The sequence below is a fragment of the Protopterus annectens genome, chromosome 4.part0 (genome assembly GCF_019279795.1).
Source record: "Protopterus annectens isolate FY-2018-M chromosome 4.part0, PAN1.0, whole genome shotgun sequence".
Taxonomy (NCBI): domain Eukaryota; kingdom Metazoa; phylum Chordata; order Ceratodontiformes; family Protopteridae; genus Protopterus; species Protopterus annectens.
Window position 1 is genome coordinate 878,009,207 of NC_056733.1, and position 21,422 is coordinate 878,030,628.

At 37.0% G+C, this 21,422-nt stretch overlaps 1 long non-coding RNA gene across 1 annotated transcript in view; it reads right to left on the reverse strand.

Annotated features, from left to right (window-relative positions):
• The window catches only part of LOC122800148, a 512,889-nt gene that overhangs the window by 427,906 nt on the left and 63,561 nt on the right, over positions 1-21,422 (reverse strand). Inside the window, exon 2 of the long non-coding RNA XR_006364539.1 lies at positions 20,838-21,022. This is a non-coding gene — a long non-coding RNA (uncharacterized LOC122800148). The remainder of the gene's footprint in view (positions 1-20,837; positions 21,023-21,422) is intronic.

Below are 21,422 nucleotides of genomic sequence, written 5' to 3' on the forward strand. Positions count from 1 at the left end.
TACCAAACCTGAAAAAATAATTATCCCAACCACAAATGAAAAATGTGCATCTTCCCAAACCGAAAAAGTACCAATTCAACATCGCAAACCTATTAAATCCCTAACCAAAGGTAAAAAAATTGTATGTCCCAACCGTAAACAATAGAAATTATCCCAAACCTGACGTAAAAAGTACCTCATATCCAAAGATCAGAAAACAATTAGCATTCATGGTGCCCAACCTACAACAATGAGATAAATGTGTGCATCTATCCCAAACCTGATGTAAAAAGTACCTCTTACCCAAAGGTCAGAAAACAATTAGCATTCATGGTGCCCAACCTACAACAATGAGACAAATGTGTGCATCTATCCCAAACCTGATGTAAAACGTACCTCATATCCAAAGGTCAGAAAACAATTAGCATTCATGGTGCCCAACCTACAACAATGAGACAAATGTGTGCATCTATCCCAAACCTGATGAAAAAGTACCTCTTACCCAAAGGTCAGAAAACAATTAGCATTCATGGTGCCCAACCTACAACAATGAGACAAATGTGTGCATCTATCCCAAACCTGATGTAAAAAGTACCTCATATCCAAAGGTCAGAAAACAATTAGCATTCATGGTGCCCAACCTACAACAATGAGACAAATGTGTGCATCTATCCCAAACCTGATGTAAAAAGTACCTCTTATCCAAAGGTCAGAAAACAATTAGCATTCATGGTGCCCAACCTACAACAATGAGACAAATGTGTGCATCTATCCCAAACCTGATGTAAAAAGTACCTCATATCCAAAGGTCAGAAAACAATTAGCATTCATGGTGCCCAACCTACAACAATGAGACAAATGTGTGCATCTATCCCAAACCTGATGTAAAAAGTACCTATTATCCAAAGGTCAGAAAACAATTAGCATTCATGGTGCCCAACCTACAACAATGAGACAAATGTGTGCATCTATCCCAAACCTGATGTAAAAAGTACCTTATCCAAAGGTCAGAAAACAATTAGCATTCATGGTGCCCAACCTACAACAATGAGACAAATGTGTGCATCTATCCCAAACCTGATGAAAAAGTACCTCTTACCCAAAGGTCAGAAAACAATTAGCATTCATGGTGCCCAACCTACAACAATGAGACAAATGTGTGCATCTATCCCAAACCTGATGTAAAAAGTACCTATTATCCAAAGGTCAGAAAACAATTAGCATTCATGGTGCCCAACCTACAACAATGAGACAAATGTGTGCATCTATCCCAAACCTGATGTAAAAAGTACCTCTTATCCAAAGGTCAGAAAACAATTAGCATTCATGGTGCCCAACCTACAACAATGAGACAAATGTGTGCATCTATCCCAAACCTGATGTAAACAGTACCTATTATCCAAAGGTCAGAAAACAATTAGCATTCATGGTGCCCAACCTACAACAATGAGACAAATGTGTGCATCTATCCCAAACCTGATGTAAAAAGTACCTCTTATCCAAAGGTCAGAAAACAATTAGCATTCATGGTGCCCAACCTACAACAATGAGACAAATGTGTGCATCTATCCCAAACCTGATGTAAAAGTACCTCTTATCCAAAGGTCAGAAAACAATTAGCATTCATGGTGCCCAACCTACAACAATGAGACAAATGTGTGCATCTATCCCAAACCTGATGTAAAAAGTACCTCTTATCCAAAGGTCAGAAAACAATTAGCATTCATGGTGCCCAACCTACAACAATGAGACAAATGTGTGCATCTATCCCAAACCTGATGTAAAAGTACCTCTTATCCAAAGGTCAGAAAACAATTAGCATTCATGGTGCCCAACCTACAACAATGAGACAAATGTGTGCATCTATCCCAAACCTGATGTAAAAAGTACCTTTTATCCAAAGGTCAGAAAACAATTAGCATTCATGGTGCCCAACCTACAACAATGAGACAAATGTGTGCATCTATCCCAAACCTGATGTAAAAAGTACCTCATATCCAAAGGTCAGAAAACAATTAGCATTCATGGTGCCCAACCTACAACAATGAGACAAATGTGTGCATCTATCCCAAACCTGATGTAAAAAGTACCTTTTATCCAAAGGTCAGAAAACAATTAGCATTCATGGTGCCCAACCTACAACAATGAGACAAATGTGTGCATCTATCCCAAACCTGATGTAAAAGTACCTCTTATCCAAAGGTCAGAAAACAATTAGCATTCATGGTGCCCAACCTACAACAATGAGACAAATGTGTGCATCTATCCCAAACCTGATGTAAAAAGTACCTATTATCCAAAGGTCAGAAAACAATTAGCATTCATGGTGCCCAACCTACAACAATGAGACAAATGTGTGCATCTATCCCAAACCTGATGTAAAACGTACCTTTTATCCAAAGGTCAGAAAACAATTAGCATTCATGGTGCCCAACCTACAACAATGAGACAAATGTGTGCATCTATCCCAATCCTGACGTAAACAGTACCTATTATCCAAAGGTCAGAAAACAATTAGCATTCATGGTGCCCAACCTACAACAATGAGACAAATGTGTGCATCTATCCCAAACCTGATGTAAAAAGTAGCTCTTATCCAAAGGTCAGAAAACAATTAGCATTCATGGTGCCCAACCTACAACATTGAGACAAATGTGTGCATCTATCCCAAACCTGATGTAAAAAGTACCTCATATCCAAAGGTCAGAAAACAATTAGCATTCATGGTGCCCAACATACAACAATGAGGCAAATGTGTGCATCTATCCCAAACCTGATGTAAAAAGTACCTCATATCCAAAGGTCAGAAAACAATTAGCATTCATGGTGCCCAACCTACAACAATGAGACAAATGTGTGCATCTATCCCATACCTGATGTAAAAAGTACCTCATATCCAAAGGTCAGAAAACAATTAGCATTCATGGTGCCCAACCTACAACAATGAGACAAATGTGTGCATCTATCCCATACCTGATGTAAAAAGTACCTCATATCCAAAGGTCAGAAAACAATTAGCATTCATGGTGCCCAACCTACAACAATGAGACAAATGTGTGCATCTATCCCAAACCTGATGTAAAAAGTACCTCTTACCCAAAGGTCAGAAAACAAGTAGCATTCATGGTGCCCAACCTACAACAATGTGACAAATGTGTGCATCTATCCCAAACCTGTTGTAAAAAGTACCTCATATCCAAAGGTCAGAAAACAATTAGCATTCATGGTGCCCAACCTACAACATTGAGACAAATGTGTGCATCTATCCTAAACCTGATGTAAAAAGTACCTCTTACCCAAAGGTCAGAAAACAAGTAGCATTCATGGTGCCCAACCTACAACAATGAGACAAATGTGTGCATCTATCCCAAACCTGATGTAAAAAGTACCTCATATCCAAAGGTTAGAAAACAATTAGCATTCATGGTGCCCAACCTAGAACAATGAGACAACTGTGTGCATCTATCCCATACCTGATGTAAAAAGTATCTCTTATCCAAAGGACAGAAAACAATTAGCATTCATGGTGCCCAACCTACAACAATGAGACAAATGTGTGCATCTATCCCAAACCTGATGTAAAAAGTACCTCTTATCCAAAGGTCAGAAAACAATTAGCATTCATGGTGCCCATCCTACAACAATGAGACAAATGTGTGCATCTATCCCAAACCTGATATAAAAAGTACCTATTATCCAAAGGTCAGAAAACAATTAGCATTCATGGTGCCCAACCTACAACAATGAGACAAATGTGTGCATCTATCCCAAACCTGACGTAAAACGTACCCCTTATCCAAAGGTCAGAAAACAATTAGCATTCATGGTGCCCAACCTACAACAATGAGACAAATGTGTGCATCTATCCCAAACCTGATGTAAAAAGTACCTTTTATCCAAAGGTCAGAAAACAATTAGCATTCATGGTGCCCAACCTACAGCATTGAGACAAATGAGTGCATCTATCCCAAACCTGATGTAAAAAGTACCTCTTATCCAAAGGTCAGAAAACAATTAGCATTCATGGCAACAAACTCAGTACACAGCTTAACCCTGGCCTGATGCGCTGACCTTCAACACAAAAGCCAAAAGACCTTGCCATATTAATAGCTTCACTATTGAGACCGCTTACACCAACAGCAAAGTTGATGCAGAAGCCTGAAGGCTGTGTTACCAACATGGAAACTACAGCTGTCACCAACAAATCTACTGATTTATTTGCTTATTTATTTATGGCCCAGCTTTGGCATCCTTGGCAGTGGCACCAATATATGGGCTGGTGAGAAAAACTGAGAATATTTGTTTCAAAATATGGTCACTGACCAAGTGCCTCTATCTGCCGTGGTATCAGAATAGGAGGATGAGGTAAGCAAATCCTTTGCTGGACCTTCAAAGAATGATTCCCTCAACTTTTCATGGTCATTCCCTGGTGGCAGTATACAGTGGCACCTAAAAGATCTTAACAAGAAATATTGCCAATAGAATCCACCTAAAAGATCTTGTTGAAAATGGACTTGAACCCAAATTTTTATGAATCTCTGTCCCCGATAAAGAATTCATGTTTTTATTTCTAATCACTTTAACAGGAGGCCGTCCAGTTAATAATGTCACTAGTAACTAAGACACATTATCAGCAGAATGAGTGTAAGTCATTTTTCTTCCATTCTAGATTTTTAAGTTTTAATGCCCGCAGAGGATTCCAACTTTCTCAGTCTTATGTTTTAACTTGTTTTTCCTTTCTCTGACAGGAGGCAAAATAAAGGCTTTAAAAATATCATCAGCAACAGAACAATGTTCTTCATCTAAGCAATAGAAATACAAAGAATATTATCTTCGAGCACAACTTTATAACCAAACTTGCATTTTTTAAATCGTTTACTCACTGTGCTAGGCAAACACTGCTAAATAACAGAAACCCATACAATAATAATAGCAATGACAAAATGACAAAATCCTTTTCAAAATAATAGCAATAAATGAGAAGAAATATCATGCAACAGGAAGGGTGAGACGAGAAACATTTCAAAGGAATAGGGAGGGGAAGCTCATATGAGTAAAACTCTCAAGAAAAAGGACAAAAAGAAATGGTTTTACTGAAAATGCTTGACAGAATCACAGGAAGAGGTAACAAGTAAAAGTATAATCAAAATTAATATAACACTGCAATTTTTTTTTTCACAAAAATAAAAATCTGCAAAAAAATAGGAAGGGTTCATTCCCTGATGTTTATTTAAACATGCGACAAGAGATCTGAAGAGAAATGTGTTTTGCAGAGGATAGTGGGTAAAATAGAAAGGGGTACTAGCCTGAGAAAGATTCAGCTGTTGAGCTACGTAACATCTAAGGCTTTAGTCCTATTGTTGACGATTAGGCCCTTCTCATGCCATATCAAATAAAGTTGTGCAGAGCGAATACATATTTATAAGGTGGCCCCAGTGGTGCAGCGGTTAGTGTTGTCGCCTCACAGCAAGAGGTTCTCCAGTTCGATTCTTGGCTGGGGTGCCTTCTGTGCGGAGTCTGCATGTCCTCCCTGTGGCTGCATGGGTTTGCTCCAGTTTCCTCCCAAAGACATGCTGTAGATGGATTGGACACTCTAAATTGGCCATGAGTGTGAGTGTGTGTGTGCCTTCTGTGGAAGGTTGGGCACTGGGCTGGCAACTTGGCTCTGCAAAAATCCACTGCCAATCATGAGAGGACAGGTGACTTGCTGTGGCGATCCCCCTAACCAGGAAAAGAAGAAGAGCAAATACATATCTACAGTGGTATCATTATAATAATTGTAAGTTTGTATTAGAGATGTGATGAGTGAGTTGAGGAATTATGTAAAGAAGCTGCTAACCCTAAAGCAGTAGGATAACTGGTCAACTGTTAAAAGGTCCTTAAATAATTGGCGAGCAATTGCATTAAATGAGTAATGTAGGAATTGTGCCCTTCCCCCCAAAGTTATATATATATATATATATATATATATATATATATATATATATATATATAAATAGATAAATACATGAATAAATAAATACTAGTAACTGTCAAGCTGATCCAAGTCAATTTAAGGGGAAGCAAGGCAGTAGTCATTGGTACTCTGGACAAAAAAAAATGTGGGTTAGGAAGTCAAAGAAAACCCAGTGAAACCAGGCTGAGGACTTCTCAAATTGAGACATGTCTGGTATATATCCCACTAGAGATGTTTCAGAGCTACCCTCGGTAAGGGCACCTTGGGAATTTATAATATACATATATATATGAATCTGTGTGTGTGTGTGTGTGTGTGTGTGTATATATATATATATATATATATATATATATATATAGAGAGAGAGAGAGAGAGACTTATCTATAGATAGAAAGATATGTCTGTGTACAAGCAGATATGTCTAGACACAAATATATATATATATATATATATATATATATATATATATATATATATATATATATATATATATATATATGGGTACATATCACTTCACCTAAAACTCATTTCACCTAAATCTCATTTCACTGACAAGTAGTACAATAAGGCAAATCAAAGGTATATGGCCTTTTCCCCACTGTAGTGTGATCCTGGTGTTAGTATATATAGTGGGGGGTGCAGCCCCCACATTGGGGGGAGGGGGCATAGGGGGTGTAGCCCCCCCCCATTTATTCTGATTTTATGTTGTCTGATTTTGTTTTATATTGTTTGGTAACACCCCCCACACCCCCCTTACTATATATACTAACAGCAGGATCAGGTGGAATAGTTTTAGGTGAAGTGATACATACCCCAAGGTGTACATAAACTTAAAGAAAGCTTATAAGGCAGTGCAACTTCCACAAATGGGAATCTCTGACCATTATACCATCTTGCTATTGCCAGCTTACAAACCTGCACTGGTTAGAGAGAAACCCACAAAGAAACAAATCAGGGTATGACCCGAGAGGGCTATGCAGGCCCTCCAAGACTGCTTTGAAAGAGCCAACTTGGATATGTTCAAGGAGACAGCCACAGTGAATCAGCATCTGCACATTGATGAATAAACTGAGGTAGTGATGGCATACATTTCAAACTGTGTATTTGGGGTAACAAATACCAAGAGTACCACTATTAGAGCTAATCAGAAGCCACGGCTCACCCCTAAGGTATATGAGCTTCTGTAGGAGAGAAACACAGCTTACAGGGCTAAGGACAAAGCAGCCCTTAGTGTAGCAGGAGGTAAACTGAGGAGGGATATAAAGGAGGCTAAGAAATATGGTAGAAAGGCACAGAGCCACTTTGAAGACACGAAGGATGCAAGGAAACTATGGTAAGTCATACAAAATCAGGTCAGCACAGTGTGAGGGCAGCATCAAATTCCTGGACAGTTTGAACATCTTCTTTGGTAGATTTGAAGAAAGAAACAGCAGGTTGGCACTAAAGCTACCCACTGATGAGAAGGAAGCAATACTCAGCCTCTGCACAGAGGCAGTAAGAAGTGAGCTAAGGAGAGTGAACCACAGGAAGACTGCCAGCCAAGACAACAAACTGGGTAAGGCGTTAAAAGGATCTGCTGATCAACTATGCACAGTGCTCAAGGAAATATTTAATACCTCTCTTGCCATGGCAAAAGTGCCCTCATGCTATAAGGAAACTAACATCATTCCACTACCTAAGAAAACTAGTCCCCCAGCCCTAACAGACCAGTCACTCTGACATCCACTGTTATGAAATGTTTTGAGCAGCTGCTCAGAAAGCATCTCCCATTATGCCTACCTCCTGATTTTGACGCTGTTTGCATACAGAGCTAACCGATCCACGGCTGATGCCACATCAGTAGCACTACACATCTCCTTTGAGCATTTAGAGGGCAAAGACAACTATGTGAGGATGCTGTTCATAGACTTCAGCTCTGCATTTAATACTGTGGTATCAATGCAGCTGATAGAAAAATTGGCACATTTAGGAATCAGTAAACATCTCTGTAACTGGATCATCGACTTCCTGATTGACAGACCACAGAGTGTGTGTTCAAGTAAGAACACATCAAAGTGCATCACAATTAACACTGAGGTTCCACAGAAATGTGTTCTCAGCCCACTGTTATTCACCATCCTGCCTCATGACTGATTTACTAAGTACAAGTCCAACCATATCATCAAATTTGCTGATAACACCACAGTCGCGGGGCTCATCACAGAGGAGGATGAAATAGAGTACAGATAAGAGGTGGCATCTCTGATCAATTGGTGTGAGGGGAAAAACCTTGACCTGAATATAAGTAACACCAAAGAGATTATCATCAACTTCAGGAAAAGGAGAACAAGCCACCCAGTGCTCAGGATCAATGGTGAGAGTGTGGAGAGGGTTAAGAGTATGAAATTCCTAGGTGTACACATATCAGAGGATCTCTCGTGGTTGGGAAACACCAGCCAACTGGTCAAGGAAGTGCACCAATGCCTCCACTTTTAAGAAGGTTGAAAAAAGCTAAGCTTCTGCCTCATATTCTCTCCATCTCCTATAGAGGTGCAATAGAGAGCATCCTCACCTGCAACTTCACAATGTGGTTTGAAAACTGCGCAGTTACAGAAAGGAAGGTGCTACAAAGAGTGGTGAGGGTTGCAGGGAAGGTAACAGGTTCCAGTCTTCCATCAATACAATATCGTTATTCAGCAAGAAGCATCCAAAAGGCCACATTAATAATACAGGACAATATGCATCCTGTGCATGGACTGTTTAACCATCTGGCATTGGGCAGGAGATATTGCAGCATCTGCTGCGGGACTACAAGATTCAGTAACAGTTTCTAACCCTGGGCACTAGCCCCAGGGGTCTAACACATAAGTCAATGTTTATTTATTTGTGCAATATATACTTACATATATACCAAGTAAGTGCAATATTTATTTATTATATCCATAGTCAGTATTTTTTTTTTTTTCAAAACAGGTTTATTGTTTTAACATATAAGAGAAATATCATAACAGTTTTATACAAGTAATTAAAAATAGGTATTATTATAATATTCAACAAAACAACTAAAGTATTTACAAAGACATCCACTACAATCAGATCAATTAATTAAACTAAAATACCGTGCTATTGAAATTAGATTTTTTTTAACAAATTTTGTAAATTATCCCATACAATATAATATGATGTTTTTCTAGTTGTTCTCATTCTAATTGTGCTTATTTCCATATGGCACATTATATTCATAACATTTTTAAATTCATTGAACGAAGGAGGTGTATCTGAAATCCAATTTCTAGTTATTATTTTCCTGGCCACTGCTAGGATAGACCATAACAAGGGAAGCTTAATCTTTTTAACACATTGAGGTACAGGTGTGTTGAATAATATAAGAGACTTAGAAATAATGAAATTATCTGTAAAAAGAGCCTGCAAAAATTCATTAATTGACTTCCAGTATTCTTTCAACTTCATACAGTCATAAAACATATGAGCCCAGTCAGCATTAATTTCTACATTACATCTCTTACATAGACTATCTTTATTATTTATTTTATTCATCATCAGAGGTGTATAAAAAGATCTATGTAAAAATTTCCATGTATAAAGTCTCCAGACAATGGAAGATGTAGTTCTATAAGCAGATTCCAATATATATTGTTTATCTTGTTGAGTTGGTGGGTCCCCATTAATAGAGGTGAAATAATTCCAGTATGAATCTACACTGTAAAAAGTTTCTTGTCTGATAATTTTATGTATATATGAAAGTTTACCTTTATCAGAAACTTTATGCTGTAAATTTAATATCAAGTAATCAATCAGTTTTGGAATAGATTCTTTAACTGTTATAGACATTAGATCTATTATATCAATGAGATGTTGTCTAAAGATCTGAACCTCTAACCAGCAAGTTTCTCTTAGATCAAATTCTTGTTTTAAGAAATCTAGATTTTAACTTTATTATCAGATATCAGCTGATACCAGTACTTTAGATCATTATCTATAGCTAAATGAGCTCCTTCAGAAGTAGATGACATAAGCATACCCTGAGTATACATTATAGGGAATACAATAAAATTCCATTCCCTATACTTAGGGTGTATGAATATAAAGTTACGATAACTAATAATAATATTTAATGGGTAACAAACCATATGTTTAGGTGTAATAGGTGAAGTACAAAATTCCTTTAGCAACCACAACATGGAGTTATTTACAATCATATTTTTATGTGTTAAGGAGATTTTCATGAAGTGCATACTAATTAGCTCCCAATAATCTTTCCATTTTGCGATATATGACTGATCTATTAATAAAGTAATAACTTTTATAATAGAAGAGATAATATATAAATTAAAGTCTGGAAAAGAAATACCCCCTTGAGACCAGCTATTAGTATGTTTCTTTAATGCAATCCTAATATAGTCAGTATTTTTTAACTCACTCAAGTGCAATATTAGACAAATAACTTAGGCATTTCAATTTGTAGTGTGTTTTGTACTACTTTAAATAGGGTAGTTAATTTAACTCAGGGGAAGGTATTCTTTTTGTATATGAGTGTTGGTAAATGTCGCTGCTCTTTCTTGCGTGTATTGGGAGTAGTATTGTATTTGTTAGTTATGTTTATTCCTCTACTTGTATGTGTTGTTTCATTCTCCTTTGCAATCTCAGGAATTGAGCTGATGCACAAAATTTTTTTAGGCTACATGTGTGTAGTTTTAAATGACAATAAAGTTTCTTTGACTTTGACTTTATTTATTCCCATTAATGCTCTTTTTAGTTTAATTTCTGAAGAAGTTCTAATATTAAAGGAACAAAAGCGATAAAAATACCTTTTGGTGGGGTTCTTTTTTTCTGAGTAAGGTCAAGAAGTGATGAAATAGTGGTGCAGCAGTATTATTTATTTTATTTATTTTACATTTGTTGACCGGGCTAGTCTAACTGGATACATGTCCATTTTCAGTAGAGGCCCGGGGAGAAAAGCTCCAGACACAACATTATACACAATACACAATAACGATATATATTGGAATTACATTAGCAATTTTTAGAGTATAGAGAGAAAAGAAAAAAAATAAATTGATCAAGCAAAGAAAAAGAAATAGTAATTTTTTTTTTTTTTTTTTTTTTTTTTTTTGGATGAGACTATTCATTCGTAATATTTGAGGTAGTTAGTTAGAAGGAATAATATGCTTGTAAATATTAAAATTATATGCAAACCATTGTAACCGGGAGAGAAATGGGACGGTTGAAGTGGAAAGTATGTGGAAGAGAGGAGAAGACAGAGAGCAAAGAAAGGAGATCAGTAGTCTACATTAGTGGGGTAAAGGGTGAAAGTGGCCTTAGGTAGTAGGAAGATAGAAGTGAAAGAGGAAGCAGTTAGTCAGGGTTTGTGCAGTAGTGTTGTCTCACAGCTAAATGTTCTCTGGTTCAATTCTTTCCTAGAGTTCCTTCTGTGTGGAGTCTGCATGTCCTCCCTGCATTCCTGTGGGTTTCCTCTCATGTTAGAAAGACATGCATCTGCAGTGTTTCTCACTAGGCCTCTGCTGAAAATTGGCTTCAGTCCAAGTTGGTCTTTCCCGGTTAACAAATGTTAAATAAATAGTTATTTTTTTCAGTTTTATATCATATATATATATATATATATATATATATATATATATATATATATATATATTGTTGTGTCTTTTGGCTTTTCCCGGTTAGGGGTCACCACAGCAGAACTCCGGTCCGCTAATGATTGGCAGTAGATTTTTACGTACCGAGTTGCCGGCTCTGATGCACAACCATCAACGAAGGTACGCCCATTCACGCATGTCTCCACACAGAAGACGCTCTAGCTGAGAATCGAACAGGACAACGTCTTACTGTGAGGTGACATGCTACTGTAGCACCACCACTGCAGATATATATATATATATATATATATATATATATATATATATATATATATATATATAGATATATATATATATTTATTTATTTTTATTTATTTATTTTATTTTACATTTGTTGACCGGGCTAGTCTGGCTGGATACATGTCCATTTTCAGCAGAGGCCCGAGGAGAAAAGCTCCACTATAAGCTAAGAAAAATTACAGTAAGATATAAATCTAATTATTCTAAGATATAACTACAATCAGAGAAAATAGAAAACATTGGAGTGAGGATAAATTCAAAAAAATCAAGTTAAAAATATGCAGATAATTAAAAATCACATAATTGTGCAGAAAGTACATACTTAAAAACTAACAGTAAAAGGAATAGAACTAATGAAGTGCAGAGATGAAAGAGTGGAGAAGACACAGGTTAGTCAGGTGTACTACAGGAACAAAGCCAATGATTTTGGAAGTATTGTTTAATTTTCTGTTTGAAAAGTGGCAAGGATGTAGTCAAAGTTATGTCACAAGGTAAGAGATTCCAAGTTCTACCTATTGTGTTACTGAAAAGGGAATCACCTGCTGTGTTGTTTGCCTTTATAGTTTTTGTCATGAGTTTACTAGATGAGCGAAGTGAGTTAAGATTGTTGTAAGGGATTAGTAGTTGTGAGAGTATAGGGGTATAGTCAGGTTGGTGTAGTATATTGTGGGCAATAGTGAGTTGAGGAATTATAATGTGGTTTTGAACTTCAAGCCAGCCTAGTTGTTTTAGGTTTATACAATGATGGGTCCTAAAGGGGTTACTAGTGGCGGCGAGCTATATTGTTATAGCAAGTAGCAAGTTTTTTTAGATTGGTTTTCTTTAGGTTAGTATAAATTGGGGAAGCATATAGGAGGGTAGATAGAAGGTGAGATTGTGCAATCTTGGTTCTGGTTGTTGGGGTTAGGAAAGGTTTGATACGATATAGGGAACCAATTTTTCTGTTAACTAACCTGATGTTGTTGTTAATGTGCTGGTCAAAGAGATTATTGTCAATGGTTATTCCTAATAGTTTTGTAGTTGGATCAGGAGAGATGATAGTACCATTATTAGAGAGAATGGAGAAATTTAAGGGGGGAGACCGAGTGGTGGGGGTGAAGAGGAGAAGTTTTGTTTTTTTGGCATTTAATAGGAGAAAACGTCTAGAGAACCAAGTTTCTACAGCATTAAAGGTAGTTTGGGTTAGTGAGATCAGCTCAGTAGAGGAAGGTGCTGAGCAGATGAGGGTAGAATCATTTGCGTATTGTATGCAGGTTGCTTGTGGGATAGAAGTCTGAAGATCATTGATAAAAAGGGAGAACAGGAGTGGACCAAGAATGGAGCCCTGAGGAACTCCGATGGAAATGGGTAGTAGTGATGAGATATGGTTATCCCATATTACGGCTTGCTGTCTGTTGTTAAGATAAGAACTAAACCAATTAATGGCGACTTTGTCACAAGAGAGAGATTCAAGAATGTTTAGTAGGAGAGAGTGGTTGACCATGTCGAAAGCTTTAGAGAGATCAATGAAAAGAGCGGAAGAGAGTGTATTGTTGTTTCGATTTTTGTTGATAGTGTCTACAAAGGAAAGAAGGGCAGTTGTGGTACTGTGGTGAGGTCTAAAGCCATGCTGACAGGTTGCAATTATATTGTGAAGAGTCAGGTAGTGAATGAGTTGCTGATGAATACATTTTTCCATGATTTTTGCAAGGGGTGAGAGAAGGGCAATTGGTCTGAAGTTGGAGAGGTCGAGGGAGTTACCTCCTTTATGAAGTGGGATTATGTAGGAGACTTTCCAGATGTCAGGGATAGTTCCCTCTTGGATAGTTCTGTTTATAAGTAAGGAAATAGGATAAGCAATTTCTTTGGCAGCTTTCTGAAGGAAGAGAAGAGCGACATTGTCAGCAGAAGGGGTGCAAGGTTTCAGTTTGAGAATGAGTTTGTAGATGAAAGAAGTAGGTATAGGTTTTAGAGAGAAGTTGCAGGAGGAATTAGCTATGTTAGATGGAATATTAGGGTCGTTGGTGTTCATTTGTTTTGCTAGGGATTGGATAGTTTCAGAGAAAAAAGAGTTAAAATCATTAGCAGTCTGGAGAGGGGTTTCAGGGTCAGCGTTAAGGGGGGAAGGAGTTTTTACAGTTCCTGGGGAAAGTAGTCTGTTTACTGATGACCAGAATTGTTTGGCATTGTTATGATGGGTTTCTTGAAGTTTACAGTAGAAATGTTTCTTGTCAGAGATTATTGATTTCTTAGCCTGATTTCTGAGCTGGCGGTAATGAACTAAATCAGGGTTTTGTTTAAGGCATCTCCATTTTGTCCATGCTTTGTTTCTAATAAGAATAAGTTTCTTAGTGTTGTTGGTAAGCCATGGGGCTGTTTTGGTCTTTATTCTAATAGAATGTTCTGGAGCATGTCTATTCAGTATGGATAAGAAGGTAGAGTTAAAGACTGAGACTGCCTCCTGTAGGGGGAGTGATTTTAAGCAATTCCAATTACATGCTCTCAGTTCAGCTTGAAAATGTTCTAAGTTAAAATGTTTGGTAGAACGAATTAGCCTTGTATTTGGAAGGTTTGTACATTCTGACTTTTGTCTGGTAATGTAGGTTAGGGAGTGGTCGCTGATATCATCTGGCATAGTACCTATTTTATACTTTTGTTGTCTTTATTTGTGAGTATCCAGTCTAAGGTGCTCTCTTTCTTATTGGGCTTATTGACTCTTGTGGTTGAGGTAATAGTTTGGGAAAAACCATGTAGGTTAATATGAGATGAGGGATTATCAGCATTGATTGTGTTCCAATCAATGTTAACATCGCCTAGAATTATGGTTTCTTGGGGATAGGTAGAAGAAACCCAACTAAGAAAGTCTTCTAATATAGGAATGTTATTACCTGGGGGAAGATACAAGCAAATAATGTAAATTGCTTTTGGCATTAAGTTGTAGTTTAGTAATGATGACTTCTATTTTGCTATCTTGGTTTGGATATGTTGGTTGAGTAGAGATGTTAAGTTGATTTTTGTACAGTATTGCTACTCCCCCACCCTTACGTTTTAAGCGGTCTTGTCTTACTATGTTATAACCTTGGGGTATAATCTCTGAGTCCTTTGTGCCTGGGTTTAGCCAGGTTTCAGACAGGCAGAAAATATCAAAGGAGTGGATATCTAAGAGGGCATGGATGAAGGGTATTTTCTTATTTATGCTTTGAATGTTAAGGTGTCCTATGAGGAAGTTATTATTGAGGTTTTGTGAACAGTTTTGAGGTGGAGGGGAGAAAGGGCCAGGGTTGGGGTGGATGTCACCATCTTGTAGTGTTGGATTAGCTGGTTTAGTGGAATATTTGCTATTTAGAAGTGTTAGAGGTTTTATTTTTTTGTCTGATTGTAGTAGGTAGGTAAGGTGATGTAATCTATGGAATTTAGATAGATGATAGCTTGGGGTGGACGTAACATTGGAGTACGATGTGAAAGTGAGTATAGTAGAAGTGTGTTTATGTGAGGAGTTCTGAAAGTTGTTAAGTGAGATTTCAAAGAAAGTGAGATGGTAAGTTGAGAGAAGGGTGATTAAGAGTAAGAATGAGAGTGTAGACATAGTTGGTGTGAAGGGAGTCATTATTATGTAATATATAAAATGGTAAAAAGGTCATATAAACAAACCATTTAGTACAAACAAAAAGGAAGGTCCAGCAAAGCTATAGTCTTCACTGCATAGTACACTAAACCTCCTATAGTGGTCATCCATGGGATATATGCAAATTACAGTTTAAGGACATATCAGTCCTTCAGCTGTATGGCTTCTGAATGCTATATCAACAACAAAAGCTATAATACTGGTACCATTTCCTCCTCTGTGTTGTTTAACACACCACAAATACGTAATTACATCAACAGCAAAATTATAAATTAAAAAAGAAAAATCATTTGCTTGACCCAGATGGGCTAACAAGATGGTCAAAAGACTTTGTCATAGTAATAGCTTCAGCACTGAGGCCTCCAACTCCAACAGTAAAGTTGATACAGAAGGAATCAACCTTGAAGGCTGCGGAGACAAAAATCTGTGTCATAGGAAAGAAAAAATGAGAAACTAGAGGACTGAGACGAGCAACAACTATGTTAACATGTGACCTATGCACAATAGCACTGCACCACACCTGAACTAATATCCTTTTCTCTGTTTAGTAAGGAGGGACAGTGTCACATAGTTCCTCAATGGAACAGAGGTTCTGTTCTCGTTTCATTACAAGGTGGGGAATTAAGGTCCCATCATTGATCAATAAGCGCCTGTGTGAAGAAGGAAATTAAAATTTTGTTATTGTGACTTTAGCCAAGGGTATGTTAGCTACAAAGTGTAAATAGCCCATGCAAACCTAATAAGTTATCTGATTACCCTTATATCAGTACAGAGAATATACTGATATAACACACCACCACAGCTGTAACTACTGCACTGCAGTGCATTCGTGGCATGTCTCACATAAGTATCAGGGTAAATATCAGCACGGCAGGCTGCACTGATCATGTCATTTGACTAACCGTGGGACTAAAGCTTTGTTGCTCTTGAGGTAAAATGAAAGAAAGATAATTCAACTATACACTGTGCCCCTTCTGCACCCTTCTACAGGAAAATTACTACATTACCCCAAGTGTACACTGGTAGCAGTGACTTGTGAAAAATATTTTTTAATTGTACTTATTTCTTCATTCGGTAAGCCCACTGGGGGGCAAGTGTCCTTTTTCAGGGTTTACTGAGTGGTACAGTCTGGTCAAGTAACTTTCTCAGAGTCACACAATAAGCAAACCGAGGCTGAAGGAATCAAATCCTGGGCTAGAAGAAACAGTTCGTTACCAGCTTATAGCCCTAGTCATATGTGCTTACTGCCATACCAGAAATAACATGTACTATAAATGCAATGGTTCAGGTGGAAGAAAAATTCATAACATGGAGCCATACCAGAAATAACATGTACTATAAATGCAATGGTTCAGGTGGAAGAAGAATTCATAACATGGACTCTGAATTAGTGGTCACTCAGCAGATTGCATGCTCACCATTAACGGCAGAAGCGTCAGAAGGTTGTAAGTTCTATTTCCACACTAGATGCCAAAATTCATATTCCAGTATAATACTGCAGGGCAGAATTATGACAAAGCTGTGGTCCTGTGGTGCCGTCCTTCAATTTAGACATCAAACTGAAGTCCCGTATGCCTGAGCCACTGTTAGCTAAGGTGGGCATTAAAGATGCCACTTATCAAATGAAAAGCATTAGGATACCTCTTGTTCTGGGCAAATCTCCCCCATGTGTATGCATACCAGCTTAGATTTTCCATAAAAACAATACCAGGCCTAGTGGGACTAACTGCTCAACATAAGTAAATAAATAAATAAAAGAATAAACAAATAAGCTGATAAATCAATTAAACAAACGTTGCCTGTTCATACATCTGACAAACCAAATTTGTCAAAAAAAAATTATAAGAGTGTGATAAAACCAACCTGCCTCTTCTTTTACTGGGGGCAATAAAAATTCTGCAGTCTGTTTTTTCTGTATTTTAATAACTCTGAATATATAATGGAACAGCCTTTCATATTCCACTTGGAAAAGAAACATCTTTCAAGAAGCTTTACACAGTATCACACAAGTAATATAAAACAAAAGTAAGTTCCTCATTATTTTAGCTCTGTGAACTGCTTGCGTACTAAGAAACGTGAGCACAGGAAATTAGAACCGCACGTGAAAACCACTTGGGATATGTGGTTACTATAAGGTGACTAACATTTGTGAGGTGGTAATTTAAAAAAATGCTAGCTTTCAAAGTAAATTGTGCCTGTGTCATTTGAATGGTATATGAGGAAATCATATCTCTCAACCTCTTAGCAACAGGAATCTGGACAAAGTCAACATAACAGGGAGACAAAGACCTAAAAATAGGAACACATTTTAAATAAACTTAGAAAGTTGATAGAATGAAAGGTTTTGTATTACTATACATTTTTGAAGGATGTGAAGTTTCAAACTCAAATGTCTGTCAACATATAAGTGAAATCAGTCTTCACTGATTTGGCAGAAAAACACAATTTTAAGACGAACATATAAAAAAAAAATTAGGCAAAAATCTGGACATTCTGCTAAAATATTGACAGCTGAGAAGTATGGAAGAAATACTATTGTCCTTTGGTATATAAAATGAAAGGAGATTACTAGGCTATTGACCCAGAGATCATTTTAAGCCTAGCCATTTCATCCCAATGTAATACCATAGAAATGCTAGTCAGTACCCAAGATTGCATTTAGTGATGACTACTCCTGTCCAGGAGGGTTGTGGGCACTATCTCCAGTAAGAATTTACAGTGTCCCATCCACTCATCCAGGTTCCTCTTGAACAGTCATAGAGGTGCTCTGTTTCACATGAATTGGTAGCCTGTTTCAAAGCCGTGGCAGTCATATGGTATATATGTATGCTCTAAGGACCGGATTTCAAAAGACCTGCTCTCAGTGTAAGTGACTAACTTTGGTTTAAGACCTCTCTGTAAACAGGCTTACTACAGGGACCAGATTCCAAAACATCTGCTCTCAGCCTAGTCTCACTGTAAGTATTCATTTATTCCAAGAACAAGTCTTTTGGAATCTGGCTCTAAATGTATAATTAAAATATAGAATAAACATAGCAAAATTCTGATGTGCAAGTCTTTCATCAGAAGGAAGGATATCCAGTGCCTTTGAGATGGCCAGAATGCATCCCTTCAGAAGTTAATTTGCATGCCATATTATATGCCTGCCTCCACCCATGCTTCATATTTTGCACGCACCCCTGAATCCTCCGATGTCACTATTAGTGTTGTGGTAAATGTTTCTGTTTTGCATCTTCAAGTATAAACTGTGCTTAATTCTTTTGTTTATAAATAGCCAAAAGGATAATAATATCATGTAACTTCCTACAGTCTATTTGTGGCTTCAATACTATGTTCATTTTTACTCTTTAACACACACACACACACATACACACACACACAAACTGTACACACACATGCACACATGCACATGTGTGTTGCTTAACAAAGACCCCACTGCTCCATAACAGACTGCTACCATAATCTCACTTCCCAGACACAGATGCACTTAACATAAGGATATTATCTTCCATAACTTCTATTAAACCATGAGATACCATTTTAGTCCTCAAACCCAAACTCCAGTCTGTGCGAAGAGCCTCAACACGTGCCACTAGGCTGGCTATAAAGTATCTTAAATGACTTTTCAAATGTAAGCAGTGTAATTTGTCTATGAAGGATCATTTCTGCATGAGGTTTACTGCACACATCCTATGGAACATAGTGCAATGTAGTAACTGATTGTGGACTTCTTTCTTGGTGGGTGATTTTTTACTCATTATGTGAAAAAAATCTTTCATGAATGATCAATGTTTTGTATTTGAGATGGGGCTAAAGAACAGAATGTTAAACATCTTGTTTCAGTCAAACAGCATACTGTGTTGATTTAATTTTGAGAATGCAACTTTCTGTGGTTGCTATCCTTTGATGACCCCAACTAAAGAAATATATTTTTTGAGAAACCTCATGACTGTGATATTTTCATTTTTTATATGCAGAATTAATTATTCCAGTATATTATTTCTCATTTTGCTATATGACGTTCCAACTATCTACCACCCCCATGGAAAAAATATTCACCACCTTGGTATGCAGACAAGACAAAACAAAACTGAAAATCTCATTTTTATCCAGTGAGAACAGAGTTTTAAAAGCTTGGTGTTTAAGAATGACATTGACAATTATAAATGTGTGGTGTATTTTGACTCACTATATTCCATTCAGGGTCTTCTTTACAGCAGCCCATAAAAAGAGTGGAGTGTCATATTTTAGAGCCTAACTGTTTTTTTTTTAACATGTTGGAAACCAATTCTTCAGGTAATACACAATTTTTTCTTTGGGACTACAGATGACACTGAGTCTTGAAATTCAAGCAAAAAAAAGTTGCATAGAAAAACACACAATAGCATTTACAAAAATAATGGGAAAATGACCTCTGGATATATTTGCTTGTGATCTTAATGTTTGAACACTTACAGATTTAAATATTTCTTTCACAGACATAAGGATTAACCACATTTTTCAGAATACCTGATACATGTGATAACTTTTTTATGCTCATCAGTTGTCAGCTGAGGGTAATAACAAGTTTTTTCAAAGTAGAAGCTACCTGAAGGGATAGCTTTGGTAATAAAACCCCAACATTTTGGATATAAAAACTGATGTGATACTTGCAACTTCTAGGAAAAGTCACAGAGTCCTCAATTATGCATATTGTCAGCATACTTCCATACACTTCAACTTTAAGTCCATGTCATATGAAAGTGTTCTTGTGAAATGCAGAGAATGTTAAGACATGAAAAATGTTTATGTATAGGAGATGTTTGCACTGCAGTTTAGATGTGCTGCCAAAATAAAACCTTTAAAGCTGAAAGAAAAAGCAGAAAGGTCTTCCTGGCTGACTAACACAGATAACAGAATACCACCCCCCTAAAAAACTACATCATGAGTATGAGGGCATATGGCCCAGTGAACCCATGATATCTGTCTGTTTAGTACTGATGTTTACAGCTGAGCTTTGGTTAGCCTTTGCTCTGTTTGTACAACTTTTTTCATTACTTCCTAATTTTGTTTCACAGATGCAGTCATCAGCCATTTGATTTTGTAGAATATAATTCCCATAGTAATTCTTTATATATTTCTCTTGTCTCTCTGTAAAACTCCAGTCTTTAGTAGCTGGTAAAAAATGACAATGTACTTCTGTCTCCAAAAGCCATTTCTGATACAGATATCTCAGCTTTTTAATTAACTTCCCAGAATGAAATAACCACACCCGGTGCCAATATATGACACAATTTCACAAAATATCATTGTCAAGATATTTGTTAAATAAGTCAGTGACAGCAAACAGTAAAGCACAGTAACAAAGTATCCATTTGTTATAATAGTTAGTAAGACATGAGTGTGATAAAGAACTACTGATTACCATGCCATTTCAAGCAGAACCATTACCACCAGATGGCAGCACTTGAAGTGAAATCAGTAGCAGCTGTTACATCTGCCGGGCCAAGGTCACTTGATGTTATTGATGGGAGTTACTAACAGTGTTTTAGTTGGAACCACACTTCTCCATACCAAACGCCTCTTCATGTAGACGTCAGTGCCTGAAAACTAAAGATAATAACTCAGCTGACTACAGCATAATCAAAAGCGTTTATCAGTGTCAAATATGTAATTCCACATGAAAATTAGACACCCTTCTGTAAGAAGTATATCTGTTTTCTGTAAAATAACACAATACATTCATGAAGAACTGCAAAATGAATGTTAGATGTAAAGCACAGTGACAAAATGCTATAAACTGTTGGTTATGAGTCAGTACCCACAAACTGCAGACTCTGTTAATTATGTCATTTCTCAAGAGTTTTAAAGTAAATCTTCACAGTAAAATTGAAACATAAAACCAGACATAATGCAACTACCTACTCTGTGGACTAAAATCTGTTAAAATGAAGGAAATGGCTGAAAATACACTTTAATAAATACAGGACTAGTGCTTCCATCTTAATTT